Here is a 19237-nt window from a genome sequence, read left to right as displayed (position 1 = left end):
GGTAGAAGAAAGACTGATGAGCATGCACATACTTTCAAAGTCTGCAGGCACTGGTTTTTATTCCAGTGTACTCAACATAAGTGAGGTAATGCCTGCGAGGCGCCTGGCACTAGAGCTGTTACTACGAACTTCTCTTGGTTGGATTTTGTCTTCACAGCTCTTTCTGTTCTTCGATGGCCATGCAGAGAAGCAGCAACATGTCCAAGAAATAGGAAAACACCAGAAGGAAGGGAAACACCAGACCTCAGTAGCCTACAAAAAAGAGTTTATCAGGCCACAAATAATTGGCAGCTGATTGTTTCTCTTCTTAGGGTTGTGTGTGGATTATTTCCATACTCAGACCCTTTCCCAAGTGAAGATCCCAGAGACAAGTGGCAACTCCTCCATTGCCCAAATCTGACTCAGTCTGTTCTGATGTGGTTCAAGGGATGATAAACTTACATTAATCCCCCCTCTCTCTTATTTTGTAAAAAACAGCAAGCTGTTCACTGTCTCCTGTATAAGAAAAACAAAACTAAAATCTAAATGTGGTTGTCACTGATTAGAACTTTAAGATGTATAAAGTGCAAGTGTATTTTTTTCTGTGCCTGTGATAAAGTGGGCAATTAAACAAATTAACCAACATTCACACTATGGCAGGAGTTTAAATTGGTACAGCTTTTCATAATTCTAAAAATGAGAGAAATAGCTGAATAAATAAAACCCTTTTTTCTATGGGGTATAATATTACATAAACATTGAAAAGCATGTTTTTGAAAAAAACATTAACATTGGAAAATGCTCACATACATATAATAATGAATGAAAAATTAGAAACAAAACTCTGAGTACTTTTGTATATATGAAAAGCGAATACTGGTCCACAGCCCCTTATCCCTAATTCTGAATCCAAAAGGTTTCAAAAATCGAAAGGGTTTTTTGTAACTTCTTCGGTAGAAAAACTTGACCTGAACTAATGTGGGCCTCCGTTTTATATGACTTGGTGGGAATATGCATCTTTTTATGCCACAGAAACATTTAATGTGTTTATGGAGTGCTACTCCAGACTCCGATGGAGTATTATGTGATAAATGGTAGTTCCAGAGTAATACTGTCTAAAATCCAAACAATTCTGGATTCTGAAATAACATTTGCCCAGAAGTTTCAGTTAAGGGATTATGGACCTCTACAACAAAATATCATTAGTGATTGATCAGTGTCAAGGTTACAGTTGATCTTTATGCTTTTTTGTATTTTCCCAATGTTCTACAATAGGCATGCATTAATTTAATATCAGAAAAAATAGTAATATCAGTTTAAAAATAAACATATTTGAGGTTATCAGAGAATCATCTCATTTCAGTCAGAATTTTCAAATGTATCATTTGCTTCCTGTGTTGCCTTGTTACTACATCCTGATGTGTCTTTGAAACCAAGGTGTTCTGATTTGTTGAAAGAAAACATCCATGAGATAAAATAAAGGAGAAATCGACCTGTCTCCAAGCTGCCTGGGGGCCCAGGACAGCAGCCAATGATGGGTGCTCACCTAGAGGAAGTCTCAGGGAATAGCTTCCACTGGGGTTGAGGCTAGGCATTCGCACCATGAGCTGTTTTATCACGTTCTGTTTATGTAGGCAGGTCAAGAAGCATAAAGCTTGAAGCACAGTAAGTTAGCTTAGAGGTCATAGAAGCAGGGTGCAGGGAGGAGCAGGGTAGCAGGAGAGGGAAATGTTAACATGCAAGGTTTACTCTGCTAATGGACAACTCTTCCTCCCCAATCAGGTGGACACTCACTGACCTGTCACAAGGTTGCCCCACAAAGCTTTGGGGTCCATGTCTGAATGGATTGCTGTAGCCTTCTCATCTCTCCCTTCGTCCAGTTCCCTGCATCCTAAGACTCGAAGCCAGCACAGGACCTGGAAAAATTACATGTAAGTTTTGATTAAGGTTTCTTTTCTCAAACCAAATCATGCTAAGAATTTTCTTAGGTGATAATAACAAATAGACCAAACACACACAAATGACTTTTCTCTTAATAAAATGTCTTGAGAATTAGAGTTGAGGGAGTGAGCATGACTGGTGGTTCTTCAGAGTGAGCTTGCATCATAGTCATCCAGAGGGCTTGTTACAGTACAGCCTGCTGGGCCCTGGGCCCGGAAGATCTGATTCAGTAGAACTGTGATGGGCGATGGGCGGGGACTTTGCTGTTCTAACAGATGTCTAGGTGATGCTGATAGAGCCGGTCCAGGGACCCCACTTTGAGAATCACTGCTTTAGCTCGTGTGACTGAAAGGATGGATGTTAAAGGTAGAAAAGTATATTAAGTATTCGATATTAAATATCCCTCAATTAATATATGCAGTGCGGCACTTGACTCATCTTTCAGAAAACAGAATTTTAAGGTGCTCTCGTCACCATCACATTTAAAGTCCAGCCATTATGCTGACAGTTTTACTCCAGTCACTAGTATTAGTCATCCATTGCCCTTGGTTTTCAACAGGAGTGACTAACAGCGCTGTTATTAGGCTAAAGTGACAGCAACAGTCCTTTTGCAGGTGTGCTCATTATACTTTTAGGTTCACTTCAGAGGGAAAAAAAATCTTCACTTTCCTGGGGTAGGAAATATTTTTCTTCCTTCCAAAGTCAATCATCATACTATGCCTCACCTCCTACACTGAAATGCGCCTTGATTTTACAAAACACATGTGAGAAGGGAGGCCCCCCATAAAAAGAAAAAGACCAAGTCATCTAGTTCAGGTTTGGTGGGGTAGTGAGTTCCCAGTACTAACATACCTTGAGGATCAGCATGTTATTGTTTCAGCTTTGGAACAAGCCAGTCACCTCTGCTGAGGACAAGAATAACTTATTCTTGTTGATAGAAAAAAGTGGAAGAGTTTGGCTTAACAAACATACACTTGGATATCTGTGAGCATTCATGTAAATGTACATATGTGCCTGAGACTATATGTGCATTTTGTATATTTCTAAGCTTTCATTGTAGAAATTTTAAACATTTTTTTCTTTTGTTTTATTGAGTTGATGTGAGTGTAAAAGTAACATGAGCGATGTTGTCCAGGAAATGTTTGAGAAACTTCTGGGCATTTTAAATCTATGGATAAGCACTGTGGTTGATAATGTTTTTCCTGGGTTTGGTAAATGTTATCATTCAAAGTATCACTTAGAACTTACAGTGCTTTTATTATAATTCCCTAGAATTGAGAATAATCACTGTTCATAAAGCAATTGCCTGATAGACATGTATTAATGAGAGAGCGTATCTATTGCATAAACATTAGGAGAGCCAAAACTCCTGGAGATAGATTTAAGTGTATGTGTTTAAAATAAAAATCACAAAATCAGAAAAATAAGGTAAAAAGTGATGGGTGAGGAAAGAGTTCTATAAGGAATTCATCCAAAGCTCTCTTCATGGAGCTGTCCAAAGGGTAACAGGGCTGGCAGTAGGGCTGATGGACTTGTGAGTAACGTAATTATCTGTTATTACTCTGCCCTCACAAACTAAAACATCTCTGTCAAGCACTAATTAGTTGTTCTGCACAGCATTCTCCAAAAGGAAGTGTTGCGTTTATAAAGCGTCTTCACCATGAAGTGAAAGAAGTGGATTGGATCAGGTGCTTGTTAATCCCCCCCTCCTGCTTTGGCATCTAGGAGTGTCCACATTTACACATCAGATGTTCCTGTAGGATGACTTTTTATGTCACTTTCATAACTACAGGCCAGGGAAGGAAGAAGGCTTCTGTGACAGCTCAGGTCATCAGGGCTTCCAGCTCTCACAGGATCTGGCTTACCTGCCCCCTCAGGTGAAGCTCTCAAGTCATCTGGTGCTTAGAGCAACTCTGTAAAACGGCATGCGTGTGTGGGGACTAGGGATATATGGGAACCATATGTGCTTTCCCTCAGTTTTGCTGTGAACCTAAAACTGCATTAAAACAATGTTTATTAATAAAAGATAACTGAATACCTAACAGTATGACAGTTCCTCCAAAAACTAAACCTTGCCCTGGCTGGTGTGGCTCAGTGGATTGAGCGCCAGCCTGCAAACCAAAGGACTGCAGGTTCGATTCCTACTCAGGGCATATACCTAGGTTGCAGGCCAGGTCTCCACTTGGGGGTGTGCGAGAGGCAACCACACATTGATGCTTCCCTCCCTCTCTCTCTCTCCATTCCCCTTTCTCTAAAAATAAATGAATAAAATATTTTAAAAAAAATTAAACCTATAATAACCACATGATCCGGCAAACTAAAAATACCTAAAAGAAGTGAAAACAGAGATTTAAAGATATTTGTATACCCATGTTCACAGCAGTATTGTTCACAGTAGTCAATAGTTAGAAGCAACCCAATGCCTATCAACAGATGACTAGATAAAGAAAACATGGTATGTATATATTATGGAATATTATTTAGGCTTAAAAAGTTGAAATTCTGATACATGCTACACCATGGATGAACCTTAAAGATAATAAAGGAAATAAGCCAGACACAAAAGCACAAGTACGATATGATCCCCACTTATATGAGGTACCTAGACTCAACAGTAAAATGATGGTTTCTAGGGCCTAGGAATAGAGAGGAAAGGGAAGTTAGTGTTCAGTGGGTACAGAGTTTCACTTTGGGAAGATGAAAGAGTTCTGGAGACGGATAGTGGGAATGGTTGCATAACAATGTGAATGCACTTAATTAATGCCATTGAACTGTACTCTTTTTCTTTTAAGTATATTTTATTGATTATATTGTTACAATAGTTCCAATTTTTTCCCCTTTGCTCCCCTCTGCCAAGCACCACCCCTCCCCAAGAAATCCCTCCCCCCTCCCAGTTCATGCCCATGGGTCGTACATACAAGTTCTCTGGCTTCACCCTTTCCTATATATTTTTTAAATAATTAATTAATTAATTAATTAATTAAACAATAAAAAATAACAACCCCCCCCTCAGACTTAAGACCCTTTATAATCTTATAAAGGACAACAGGCGAAGGTCTCGTGCTCCTCTAGCTGCTTCAAGCTGGATGTGGTTGTCGTCCTACCTACCCTTGGGTCCAGAAATCCCTAATAAGAGTGGGGTTGTGGAGGGGAGGGTGGCCTTCCCACATGGGGAAGGATCGTGCAGACTCCAGGTTGGTTGGCTGTCCCTGGACAACAGCGTGCTTGGTTTAACAGGCTGGCATCCTTGTTTTATTCTGGGGGCTACAGATTTGGCAACAATCCATAACCACTAGATGACAAAAGGCAGGTATTAATTTTTCAATGTCCCACATTAAGGGGAGAAAAAGGGCTTCTTTGGAGGAAGGTGTGCCAGGTATGTCTCACCTGTCCAAAACCCTTTTGCCCATTATACTTAGTTTGGGCTGAGGGAAATATTTTAGGTTTCCTCCCCCCTCAGACCTCTGGGCCCTTACTGTCCAAGCCATTAGGATAGAAAAGAGAAACCAGTTTTAAAGTGAAGCCCACAGACCACCCCATTCTTCACCAACCCAGCCACTTAGTTCAGCCAAACCATTGAGTCTCAGGAGTCAGCGATGCAGACAGGATTAATTGAGTTCTATACCTACAGACAATCACTCAGGTAATGAGATCATAGGCTTATGCCCTCTGGGTCAATTTTGCTAATTTGTTTGTGTTGTTCATTAGTCTCCTGTAATAGGTGATAGCATAAGGTATTTTTCTTTCGTTGCCTGGCTTATTTCGCTAAGCATAATTCTCTCTCGTTCCATCCATGTTGTTGCAAATTGTAGAAGTTTCTTCTTTCTTTCTGCTACATAGTACTCCATTGTGTAAATGGACCACAGTGTTTTGATCCACTCATCTACAGATGGGCACTTAGGTTTTCCAGCACTTGGCTATTGTAAATAGTGCTGCTATGAACATAGGGGTGCATAGGTTCTTTTGAATTGGTGATTCAGGATTTTTCGGATATAATCCTAACAATGCAATTGCTGTTCAAAAGGCAGTTCTTATTTTTAGTTTTTTGAGGAAATTCCAAACTGTTTTCCATAGTGGCTGCACCAGTCTGCATTCCCACTAGCAATGTACCAGGGTTCCCGTTTCTCCACATCCTCTCCAGCACAAGTTGTTTGTTGATTTGTTGATGATGGCCATTCTGACTGGTGTGAGGTGGTATCTCATTGTGGTTTTTATTTGCATCTCTCTGGTGGCTAGTGATGTTGAGCATTCTTTCTTATGTCTATGGACCCTCTGTGAACTGTACTCTTAAAAATGTCTAAAATGGTAAATGTTATGTTATGTATATTTTAACACAATAAAAAGAAATACTGAATACCAGAGCTCCCTTCCTCCTAAGAACGCTGTGCAGAATAACAACCAGTGTTTGACTGTGCAGGTGGCATAAGAATGGGTGGCCATGCCCCTCACACCTCCCTTAGCTCTCGTACTTCCCTTAGCGTGATTTTGGGCCAGGGTGAGGGATCTGCAGAATGTTCTACTCCAGCCTTAGGAATGGGTTTCCTGGCAGGGCAAGGATACATTTTCCAGAAACTACCAGGGGAAATGCCATGAACAGTCTTTCTCAATATGCCCTCTACATGTATAGAAGAGCTATTTCACCATGACAGAGGGGCAGTGTGCTCCTACAGTGGGGCTGCTGCGGTTCCTCAAAATCGTGTGCTCATCAACAAGTCCATGTGCAGTGCCCGGCATGTACAGGGTCACAGGGCGTGAGCATGGAGGCAGGAACCAGAATGAAGCCTGATAGAAAATGAAAACTTGGAAAGAAAATTAATATCACATAGTTATCCTCTACCAGAGCCTCAAATTCTTATGATTCTTCAAATGAAGTATAATTTATCCCTCTATCACCAGATCTCAGTAGTATTGGGTACTACTGTATTCACAAATCACAGAACAACTTAGTGAGAGATCTGCAGTCATATGAGGAATATGTAATATTGGACCCATCAGGGTGGTCCATTCAGTTCTTACATTTTGAGGGGTGTTTTTTTTTTTAATTCTGTGTTTCCCGAAAGCTGGCCTTGGAGAATGATCATGGGGCTTGGCAGCTGTATTTTCTCTTCCGGCTCTCTTAACTACTTTCAGGCCCTGCCTCTGGGTCTGACCAGGGTTGTAATTTCTGAAAAGCAGTGTTTAAGGATCCAAAGTTTCAGAGAGCTCAAAAATCTGTCCTAAATTATTTCACTTTCTCCTTAAGACATGGAGATTATTTATATGCATATTATGTACACATTATATACATATACATACATGTACATATATGTGTGTGATTTGGCTTAAGGAAAAGGTATAACCAAAATAGAGGTGAAATAAGTCATCAAAGTTAAAGTTATATATATATTAGTCTCCTCATTCCCACCCCAGACTTCATAGAAATAAACTCTCCATGCTCTTCACTTAGGTGATGGAGAACAGGGCAAAGCAATGAAGGTTTTAAAGTCAGTTGCCATAGGTAGCTGCTAAGATATCATAAAAACTGAAACTGAAGGTTTTTATAGAAAAGAACCTCCATGTCAGCAAGTCTTAGAGAGAGAAGAGTAAGTGCTTATTTCTCCTTGGCATCCACATGTAGCAACCATAACCCTACATTTGAATTGAAACAGCATGGATATAGAATCTAATCAAAATTAATTCAGCCCCATGAGTTTGGATAGACACACTGACACGTATTTCTCCTGGAGAAGACCAGCAGACCAACAGTCACCCAGACAGATGACTTAAGGCAGAGAATACCAACAAAGACAGACCCTTGAAGGGGCTCTCCTTAAGGCTCTTCTGTTTCCTAGGAATCAGATGTGCCTGGTTCCAAACACAGAATTCATGTTTAGTGATGGCTTGGTACCTGGAACCCAGCTAACCAGAACCTGATTAACCATCCTTCCTACTTCTCCACCCCACCCCCATTCTACCCCCTCACATGCACCCCACCCTACCCCACACATCCCACTTCCCTTTTTCAGAGATAAAGTTTCAGAAAACAAGATAGCTTGGTTTAGTAAAGATGGAGAATAACTGTACCCTGGAGGGTAGTTGTAGAATGGTTAAAAGTTTTATAATTAGGAAAAGAAACTGCTTTGGGAAGATTTGCAGAAGAAAGCACTTTCCAGCTGTCTGTCAATGAACCAGAAAATTGAAACAAACAAAAATCTTCTTGTCCTCAAGTAGGTCTAGTTCACTGAGGCTTTATTGCACCTATTTTCATGCCTTAATAATAATCTAAAATGCTGACTTAGGATGTAAAAAATATACCATTCTTTTTTATTATTCTTGAGAAACTATCCAAGTTTTGGCTTTTACCACCTTTCCCGTGCCAGAGTTTAAATTTCGGAAATTTTTTCAATGTTTATGATGTTTATCATGTTTGGAGGCCCTCTAAAAGTTGTCATATTAAGAGTGATATATTGCCCTGACTGATGTGGCTCAGTGGATTGAGTGCTGGCCTGCGGACCAAAGGGTCACCGGTTCAATTCCCAGTCAGGGCACATGCCTGGGTTGTACGCCAGGTCTCCAGCCAGGTCCCTGGTTGGGGGCACGTGAGAGGCAACCACACATTGATGTTTCTCTCCCTCTCTTTCTCCCTCCCTTCCCTCTCTCTAAAAAATAATAAATAAAATATTTTTTAAAAGAGTGATATATAGAATAATTTCATGAACATATATATTTGGCTCCTACAGTCATTGGGGAACCATTGGCGTAGTTTTAACATCAATTTGATTGGTTCTTTTTAGAATGTATAATAGGATTATTTGTAACGTATTGTTTCACGATTATGTCTTGCTCAAGGCATCATCAAAATTAATTTTCATTATCTGCGTATACACTAATTGTACAACTAGGAATGATGTATGGTATGGTAATACACATTAAAATATAAAGCAAAAATTTCAGATGATATTCCCCGTGAGTCTCCAGATAAACCCAGCCATGCACATTGTAGAGCTGCTTACCAAGCGCTATCAGTTGTAGCACAGTTTATCAACTTACTCTAATAATTTCCAGTCTGTTGTTTTTTTAGAGATTGTTTGTGTGCTCTTTTTTGGGACACACCTGTCACTAGTAAAGTCACACCTCTCTCTGAGCTGTGATTTAATTCTTCCAAGGAATCCCCAGTTAAACTGAGGGCCCTGGTGCCGGATTGTTTGCTACAGCTGAGAGTGCACAGACCCAGGATCACAATGAGGAGGAGGGTTTCTGCTCTCCTGCTCCCAAACAATATTTGCAAAGCTCTTCAGTGTACCAGGATTTTAGAGACCTCGTAGTGCTTAACTAGGAAATGTCATCTATTGTTTCTAGCAGGTTTTTGCTGTATTTCATGTCTGATTTGTCCCTAGGGCAGACTATTAAACTGAGTCCCATGTATTAAGTGTCCTTAATTACTAGAAAGAGCCGAATCAGAATAATTATTTCCTTTTATCGAAACAGAAGTGCCTTTATTTTCTTGATCATAAAAGCAATAATGTTTGTTGTGCATGAACCAGAGAGTTTTCCTTCCACTTTGCATCCTTTATCCCCCTTCAAAGAAGGGTCTCCTCCGCCTCCTGCTGTTCCTTGGGTTGTGCTGACACCTCTCTGCTTTCCTTTGGAGAGTGCTAGGACTTTGGGTCACTATGAACCCTAACACTTAGCCAAGGTTAGGAGGGGCTCTGTGCACTGAAAGAAAACCCAGATGAATTATATAGTCAGCAGCTGCTAGAAGAGATTTAGTTTTAAAAAATTATCTGTATTTGGCAGGTTCTTTGAAAGCAGGTTCTTCTAGGTTCTTCTCCCTTTGCATCCCTTCACATCCTTTGTGTCTTTCTATGTATTAGGGACTCAGTTTGTATTGACCTGAATTAATATTTTTGTGTCTCTTGAGTGACAGAAGAATGAGTATATTCAATTCAGAAAACTACATTTTGCCTTTTCACCTGAATGCCCAGGTGTAGAGAAGTGGTATATAGTCCTTTGATCCTATGCAGAAAGAGATGCTAATGTGGATAATGAGAATTTGGTTCTCTATCTTCAGTTTCGATTTGACCTCCTTGCTTCACTGAGTCATGGTGTTTGCTCTTTGGTGATAGGCATGTCACTTAAGTCTGAGACTGTCCCTTGGACTGTTTATGACATTGTATCTGAATTTCCCATTACATTAGCAACCAGCATGTGTCGGAAGATTTCAAGAACAGACATACTCAGAGTTAGCTGGTTTGTAGCTGACATTGAAATTAACTTTCTCTAACCTAAGCCAGTGAAAACTAAAATGCTCCTCACCACATAAAAGTTTTGCTTTCGCTGTGCTCAGACCCCTCCCACCTTGTCATAGCACAGTCATTTGGAGTCTAGTTTGGGGGCGGTGTGGTTGTATCTCAGTGGTGTATGACCCACTTTTTCATAACACTTAATTACCCGTGTTTTTACAACACCAGTCAGAAGTTCTGATGACAGTGGACTATAACCCGAAAAAGGTGTTCTGATGCATCTCATCAGCGCTGCTCTAGAACTCTGCATTATCGGAAGGTGTTAGCTCTCCAGGCTGTGTGTCAGCTACCAAAGGATGACAGAACACTTCCTCTAGTTTCTGGATAATGAGCAAACACACAGGTAAAGATGCCTTTCTCAGACTTGGCTCTTTTTGTGTCTTAATTATTTTGCTGAACTGACTTTCAAATATGAATCACTACCTGCATATGTTTGCTGTTGTGTTTTGCAGCAAGCTCAGAGAACAAGCATTTTAATTGGTACCCTGGGACCTTAATAACTTAACTTTTCATTAAAAGGCTAAAGAGACTTTTCCTCTCTATGCCCCTAGAAAACATCTTCTTCATCATTTTTTTTCTTATTCTCTGTCAAGGTGCTTGTCTCTTAATATCAGCTTCTCTGGTAGCAGTGATAGCCTTATGCAAGTTAATGCTGGGTGCGCTGCAGAGTGTGGGGTGGTAACTGCATGGAGCACAGAAAAGTGCGCCGAAGGGAAGGGAGAGGATGGCAGTGGGCTCTGTGCCCCGCGAGCTGTGTACTGCAGCAAACTCCAAGTAGATTTAGGTTGGTACTGTCAACCTAACGTTGGCAAACTCATCCCTGACAGCCTGTTCTGTTTCAGAAATACTTGTCTCTGATGCCACTCCTGTTGATTTGAAGAAATTTTCATACACTGTCATTGATTGTTTCCAAACAAAGCGTTGTAGGTATCATCTTCCTGAATGTACAGAAACGTTTTGGGGTGTGTGTTGTTGCTGAAGGTGGGTCGGCATGTGGCTCGTGGCTGGGTGGTGCGGGTGCCTCGGGGCTCCCACTGGCCGGTGCGCAGAGGGACGTGCCAACGCAGAGTCTTTGCAGTGCCCATGGAGAAGTAAATGTTGTTTTCCCTGAAAGTCCTGATGCAGAAAAAGAATGAAAGTACAAACACTTAACTGGAAAAAATGTCACACATTTTAGCCACTTTGCATCCCTTGTTAGGACGAACCCCGAGCTGGGTTTTTTACATTTGTGAACTTGTGCGGTAGGTGGAGCAGTGTGGGTGGCCCAGAAAAAGTAGCGGTTAGAATAAGATTTTCCATTTATTGCCCTTTGTGCATGGCTAAAAATAAGAATCATACAAATCAGAATGTGTAGTGCAAGCACAATCCCTCTGTTGATTCTGATGACTGGCTTGCCCACATCTTTGCATCTATCTGGTAAGTGGTACATTGGGAAATAAATGTGTGTCTATGTAAATAGCAAAAGGCAGCCAGGTTTTTGCACTGTTTGTTAACATGTGATAGTTTATCAGCATTTTCCCCTCCTGAAGAAAGAAAGACATAACTGATACATAAACAAATTGTGTCAATAGAAGGTTGAAAAAAAAGTGATAGAATTCTTGAACCTTTTTTTTTTTTTTTTAGTAATCACCTTATTTGAAATGCTGTTTTACAACATCCATCTATCCATCTTCTGGCGTCATTGTTAGAAAGTTGCTTCTTGTTCACTCAGAACAGCAAGGGAAGGATTTCTTGGTGCTGTTGCCGAGAGATTGGACAACTCTTTTGCTTCTATAGGACTAGGGCGGTGGGTGGGGGAAGGGGGCAAGGATGAGGACATGCCCTTCATGGATACAGATGTCGTAGGGGCAGTTAACCAAGTAAAAACTTCCTTTCATCTAACTGCTGAGTCTACTGCAACCACAGTAAGCGATAACGTGTCAGTTTGTGGCTACAAGAAACACCAGAGAGAGAGGGTGTCAGCACTGACAGGGAAATTTGTACCTTCCTAATCCTAGTGATGCTGCTGCCCCTGTTCCCCTGGCTGAATGGCTATGGCATTTCCAAAGAATGAGAAGGTCTGCAAGAGGTCTGAGCCTTTCGGTTTGATGTAATTTGTGAAATAAGATGAGTCAAGAGGGCAGTCATTCCAGAAAGTTCTGGAAATTGAAGATTGCAAATCACATCTCTCTCTGCTGTCTCCATCTGTGGCAGACAGTGAGGCATGGTGGTTAACGTGAGACTAGAGCTTTGGGAGAAAGAGGGCGCTGGATCAAATCTTAGCTTCGCTGCCTGCTGACCTCTCCTCTCCTAAGCCTAGATGTCTTTATTTGAAAACAGCAGCAGGGATAGAACCTACTTCATAGGATGGTTGTGAGGATTCAGTGAGATAACATATATTAACCACAAAACTAGTGCTCAATAAAATTATGTTTGTGTTATTCTTATTTCTGCTGTTGCATCATAAGAACATATTGGAGAATTTCAGGACATTTGGGGGTTCTATTCCCCTCTAGGCTGGGAATACATATTTTGGGATTAAATAGGCACAAGATCAGCCTCTTGTTCATTGTTTCTCCATTAGAAGGCTACGTGTCATTTACAAGAGTAGTTGGGTTTTCATACATTACTAATGATCTCTGGAGGGTCATTTTTAAGTTTTGCCATTAAATTAGCACAATGTAAATCTCTCTTTTAAGATTAGTGCTATGTTGAATAAATTCAGTTTCTACCTTTTCTCTATGTTTTTTATTTAAACATAGGTATTTCAGGTCTAACATCTGTGCGTGTTAATTGTGGTATCTGCTGATGTAAATTATCAAAAGAGAGAGTGCTAATGTTGTAATCAAGTAAGGCTTTAAATATTTTGGGTGGAAATGGGTAAAACTTCAGGAGCAATTAGCTTCCATGGTGGTATAATTCCCTGTGGAAAAGACTGCACCTGTTATCATTCTGGTTACTGATCAGTCCAGGTGCTGACCAGCAGAAAACAATTATTGCTTCTTTTACTTTTTATTATTCCTGAAAATTATTATATGCCCTTTTAGAAGTCTTTTTCTGCCTGCCAGAACTTTCTATTAAAAAGCAAACACATTGTGTGTTTCATAATACAGTCATAGTTGCTGACATCACTTAACTTTTTTGGCTAACCTTTAGAATTAGATGCTAAGAGTTCAGATCAGATTTTTCTTTCAGCCTCCTCCGTGACCTTCCTGGGATGCAGTTTCTTCATTTATATGAAATTAAAAAAGGAAATTATGACTGCACCTTGACTTTGCCTCACCTGGGATCTGGCAAGAAGTGATAAATGAGACCAATAAGCTAAAGAATTAAAACATGGGACAGATATGAAACAGTGATGGCTTGGTTTTATCAGTTGATATATTCTGCTAGGTGTTTTGTTTTTTTTTCTTTCTCTCCAAATTTTTCTTTTTATAATCTGTCCTGCAATCCTAATCACAGATACAACTTCTGACCTCTAATTTATATGTTGACATGTTATCATATTTTCTGGGTTTTTGATATTAGGACCCATCAATCTGGGTGGAGACGTTTCTCAGGTCAAGTCTGCCAGTAAGATCTGTCTTTTATTAGAATGGTATCCAGGTTCTTTCAGGGTATCCAAACAAGGGTGCTATTTTTTCCTTTTTCTCTCTTGAGCAAAATGGGGGAATGCTTTTCAGCAGAGCAGATCATTCTGGGTGACTAACAAGTTCCTAGCGTTGCAGTACAGCTTCCATCCCCTCCATGAACACATACTCTCACTCCCATTATCTTTGCCCGCCTTATTGCACTTTGCCACAAACTGAAGCTTCTGTAGAAACCATAGGCGAAAGAAGGTGATAAATTAGACTCTGGCAGTGATTCTCTCCCACGTCTTCCTAAGGAATGACGGAGATTCTGAAATTCATCCCATTGATGTACCGTATGCTTCTTCCCACATAACAGCCAGTTTTAGCCTACCCTTCATGTGCAATTGGAGGGTACCGCTGGGCCAGCCTCATTATTCCTTTAGTTGAATAATGTAAAGCATTTGCAATGGAGATTTACTCTAATGATGTAAGTGCATGTCCGCATTGCTGGCTTAATGCTCTCAGTCATGGAACGCTTTAGAGTTTATTGCTAATGGATGAATCCTCGGGAAAATCGAAATTTTCAATAAGATTGACATTTGGAGTGAGAAATATAAATCTAATGAGAGCATTTCAACCCAGGTTTGTAATTAGGGCTGAATGGAGTAAATTTGTACGCACACACCACAGAAGGGCACAGCGGAAGGTGAAATTGCACACTCTGCTATGAATGAGGGATGAAGGCCGATGTATCAGTGTCAGGCCACGACACCGTGGAGTATAAATGATACTGTCACCAAGTGCTGCACAGAGTACCAAGGGAATTCCACTCCAGTAAATTACATTACTTAGACAGACCTGAAGGCATTGTGTCGGAATGAGAGGAGGGAAGAGAAGGCTGTCAGCACCAAGGGGAAGCTATTACAGTACAACTGGCTGCAAGGATGGAAGTCACTGGTTTCCATCACCTGGCTTTTTCATATCGTCCTTTGTTAATTAATTTTCCAAGGTTACAAATATGTACGTGTGAAAGCACATCATGTCCACTTCGGGTGTAGGTTCCAATTGACCACAGGGAATAAATGTAAGTTGATTTGTATAAACTGGTTAGTATTGGATTCTCTCTCTTGTTACTGTGACTGGGTGATATTAGATGTTCAATATGAGCTTGCCCTTCTCTTCTTCTTGTGAGGATCCAACATGCATGGTTAGGATGTAGTCACCATTCCCTATGTAACATTGGTTTTTTTTACATCCTGCCTTAATAAGAATACATGTTTCTTTAATGCTCTCATCCCCTTCCATCCCTAAGGGAAACAAATTGTACTAGTGCATAACATTTTCTTTGGTGAAAGAACTCAAAGGTAAGAGCAGTTTATTCCTAGAGTGTAATTTGTGAAGAAAAACTTTGTTTTCACTTATTTTTTCTGTTCTCCCTGAAGTGAAGTGAGGCCACCTTTTTGGTTGATTGGTTATACCATCTCTGAGATAGCATTAGGGAAAAAAATCAGAGTATTGATTGTACCACTTCCTTCTATCTCACTGACGACGTGCCACTCACCTTTGTCCAATTTGACTGCCAAAGCCAGTTCTTGGAAAAGCCAATATGAAGTGCTCTGGCAGTAGTCATGGTCACTTCTTCACTAGAAAATAAATGTCCTCTCCTGAGTGAATAGAGATTTGAAACAACATCCATTCTGACTTTCTTGCATACGTGTTACACTTTGTCCCTGGTTAAATAAACCTCACAGGCATCTCTGATCATCTGTTAACAGGGAGAGCACATGGCATTCTGCAGAATGTCCCTAATGGCAGGTTTGGAGCAACCTTTCTGAAACAGAGGACACAGATAGATACCAGAGACAATAATATCTTGGATTTGACTTTAATTCTTTCCAAAACAATACTCTATTCATATCAGGGTATCATAATTTAGTCTTTATTGTGTAGCCATAGTTACAGTCTTCTTTATGCTTATAAGCATGAAACTTAGTAATACCAAGATACTTGGGAAAGTAGTTTTGAGGGAGGACAGGAAAAACCTCAGTTGGCAATAAGATAGTTGATATTCCTGGTTTATGTAAGGTAACCATCACCTTTAACATGTTGCTAATTCATCAATATTATTCTAGAATAATAACTAGGCATAAAATGCATGATATAAAACATCTTAGTGCCAGGTGTCATCCTTAGCATAGAAAGATTATGTTTGTAGACTTTGCTTTATTTAGTTGTGCAAAAAGTATAGGACTCTACCTTAGCTTTATGGGAAATGTGTGTCTCTCCCTGAATAAAGTCACTAGAATTTTTCCATTTTTAATTATGTTCCTTTTTGATGGTAGTATGTGCCTTATATCTTCTATTTTCTTTTTATCCATGACATCAATTGGGAAATCACATGTCTTTTGTCGTTTGCCAGAATAGTATACATGCCACATATTTCTCTGTCCTTGCTTCTGGATGCCGCATGCTGACAAACTAGGACTTTAGGTTTTTCTGACTTGAATCCTGAGGGAAGGGATTTAACAGTAGATAAAATGGAAAAGGTTTGGATGTTCCTCCACTCTGTAGAGGGTCCTTTGTTCCTGCCTACCTCCCGATGTTGAACTTAACATTAAAATTGGAAAGGGAGATAGGGGAAGCTGCTTAGGAGAAATAGGTCTATGGAGAATTGTGATTGCTCATTCAGAAGCTATTCTTAGTTCTGAGAAATATAATGAACTTGAGCTTTGAATCCTGCCCAGTCTCCCATTAATGATTCCACCATCACCACCACCTCTCCACCTGATTATGTGTTCCCCAACGACTGCTGTATTTTTCCCTTAATATTCTGAATGGAGCATCTTCCAAATAAAACACACCTTGGAAGGAATGGGGTCCCATTGCCCAGCAGCCCTGCCTCTCTCAAAGAACCATCCCAACTGGATGATTCTTAATTGTCCTATTAAGTGCTGCTATTTTGCATTACCTTAAAGTCTGCTGCACAGAAGAAACTTTTCTATAGACCTTGATTTACTTGTCAGAAGTCAACCCATTAACATTAGCACTTCACTTACATTATCATTACAGTGTTTTCAACTGACAACTGCTGCCACACACTGCCATGTTCCCCGAGTTCCCAGTGCTGCAGAAAAAGAGACTTTTGTTCTGACTTGATGGGGAAAAAATGCAAACAACAACACCAGCTCTACCACAAGAGAGCCTATAAAGACATGTTCAAATGAACAATAAGGGCATTTGTTCACATATGACATAAGGCTATAAGAATTTAAACAATAAGACCTCTTGTGAAATGTGGCAAAATATGCACCACAAACGTTGTGAAGCTCTCTGTCTCTTGGAAGGCAGTTTTTACATGGGCTTCAAAAACCCATTAACGTATAAACCACCCTTGAAAAAAAAAAAGAAAGAAAAGAAAATCACTTGTCTCACTATAACATTCAAGCGATTTCTGTTCTAAGGGAAGCTAAAATGCATCCATTTACATAGCGTACATGCACTATAATTTATGTTTAAAAAACCAGTACTCTCTTTAAGAAGTGCTGTGCTTCTTCCCTCCTTCACCTGAAATGGGGGATTCATCGTTTTATCAAGATCCTTCTTGCTTTGAATAGTATTTATTTATTCAAAGTGGGGGGAAAAAAACAAAAACCTTTCAATCACTAAGATACAAGAGGAAGTTTTAAAGCGTGATAATTCTGTAAATCCTCTGGCACTGGTGGAGCACAGGGAGGGAATAATCTGCTTTTGAAGGGAAATTTTAATTGAATCTACTACTTTTATTTGAACACTATCCCTTTTTGCTTTGAGCCTTTAAGAAAGACTTGGTATATTTGCAAACCCCAGCAGGGCTGTGGCAGAAAAATGCAGAGATTTTTTTTTTATCAGCTTGAATCAGCATCGCTGACAACGCCCCCAAATTGTTCCTATTTTGATGCCCCTGGTGTGTAAAACATGACCTTCCAGGAAAAGTAGGGTGAGAAAAACCACGCTCTCACTGGCCAAAGGCACTTCATTGAGCTGGCCTTGTATTAAACTATAAAGGTTTTTAAGTATTTGCTGATGAGTATATACAGCATTCTTGCAGAATCCTCCTAATTGAAGAAATGTTTTATCTCCATCTCTGTTGACAGAAAAGATTGCCTACTGATAATTGCTTTGCTTAAGTGTCTGATAATATGCCAGGAATGAGAGCATTCTGTGTTAGGTCATCTTTAATTATGCATGTACCACCTGTCAGTTCTAAATCAGTACCAGATTAGATCCTTGAGGAGTCAGTTGCAGGGGGTGTGGGGTGGAGGGAAGCTGATGTGATGATCTCTTTTAGAAACAACAAAAACAGCTAGTAGTAAACATGGCTTATAACCTGCAGCTTTTTAAAGGAGCCTCATCTTCATTGTTGTTGAGCAGAAATAAGCTATTGGTACATCTGAAAAATGTTTGAAATCTCGCCCAGGCTACCTCAAGTAAAGATAAATTACTGCGAGAAAGGATGGGAGTCCCATCTGTTGCATTTCCTTTTTGCTTCTTCTCATCGTTGTAAATGAGCCAGGGAAAAGCTCAGAAACATTTTTTATAAGCTATGCGAGGACAGGAAATATGCTAATGATGTTAGATTTCATACATTTCAGGGTTTTTTTTCAGTAGTTGGTTGGCTTTTTTTAGAAGGACAAATGTGGGTTGGAAATAATGCTTGTTACCCTCTGTCAGCTTTTGGTAGTTTTATTCTCACTTTTCAGGGTTGTTTGGGACTTTCTGGTGGGATGTTTAGGGTTCTTTACTGAAGGTTCTGTTCTCTAGTCTATCCTTTGATAGCGTGGATTTGTGCAGCAAGGTGTTTTTCTTTGTTCACCTGTCAGAGGTCTAAGGGAAGCCTTGAGTTGTTACACACTTTTCCAGAGGAGGGAGGGTGTTGATTGACAGAGAGGCTGAAAGCAGAGAAGGGACAAGCAGAAGGAAATAACACGTGGGTGAGTTATCACATGGTAAGTTTCTTGGACCCCCCCCCCCCCCCGGCAAAGGTGAGGCTCCTAGCCTGCCTGCTCTGCAGCCTGAGAATGCTGCTTCGGTAAGAGTTGGAGAATAATAACCTTAGAAACAAGAATTTGGAGATCCTGAAATGCGTTATTTCAAAGACGGCTGGCTAGAGCCATTGAAGAGAAAAACAGACCAGGTGATAAAGGAGCGAAGACCTCTGACCCCTTGCAGTTCTGCCCGAGCACCTGGTTGGTCCAGCCCAGCTCTGGAGAACCCGGGGCTGCCTTCTGATACCGGAGGTGCCATCTGCCTTTCTAACCCCATCACACAGTCCACTGAGGTGGAGATGCAGACTCCAAACAGAAGAGCAGGTTCAAAATACTTACAGCAATGATATTGCCAGTGCTTTATCTATTTAATGCTAACTTAATACTTGAAATACTCAGATGTTAAAGGAATAACTTTAAACTCCATGCAGTGGATAATTCTTAAAATAGGAGAACGTAG

At 40.3% G+C, this 19237-nt stretch overlaps 1 protein-coding gene across 1 annotated transcript in view; it reads left to right on the top strand.

Moving 5' to 3' along the window:
* Window positions 1–19237, top strand: part of BACH2 (BACH transcriptional regulator 2) — a 337887-nt gene that overhangs the window by 193523 nt on the left and 125127 nt on the right. The window contains exon 3 of the mRNA XM_090279677.1: window positions 1762–1910. The gene's annotated coding sequence lies outside the window, so the exon portion shown is untranslated. The remainder of the gene's footprint in view (window positions 1–1761; window positions 1911–19237) is intronic.

This window comes from Furipterus horrens, unplaced genomic scaffold (genome assembly GCF_987537825.1).
Source record: "Furipterus horrens unplaced genomic scaffold, mFurHor1.1.pri manual_scaffold_6, whole genome shotgun sequence".
In the NCBI taxonomy this organism is placed as follows: Eukaryota; Metazoa; Chordata; class Mammalia; order Chiroptera; family Furipteridae; genus Furipterus; species Furipterus horrens.
This window is presented reverse-complemented; position numbering and strand designations above follow the sequence as displayed.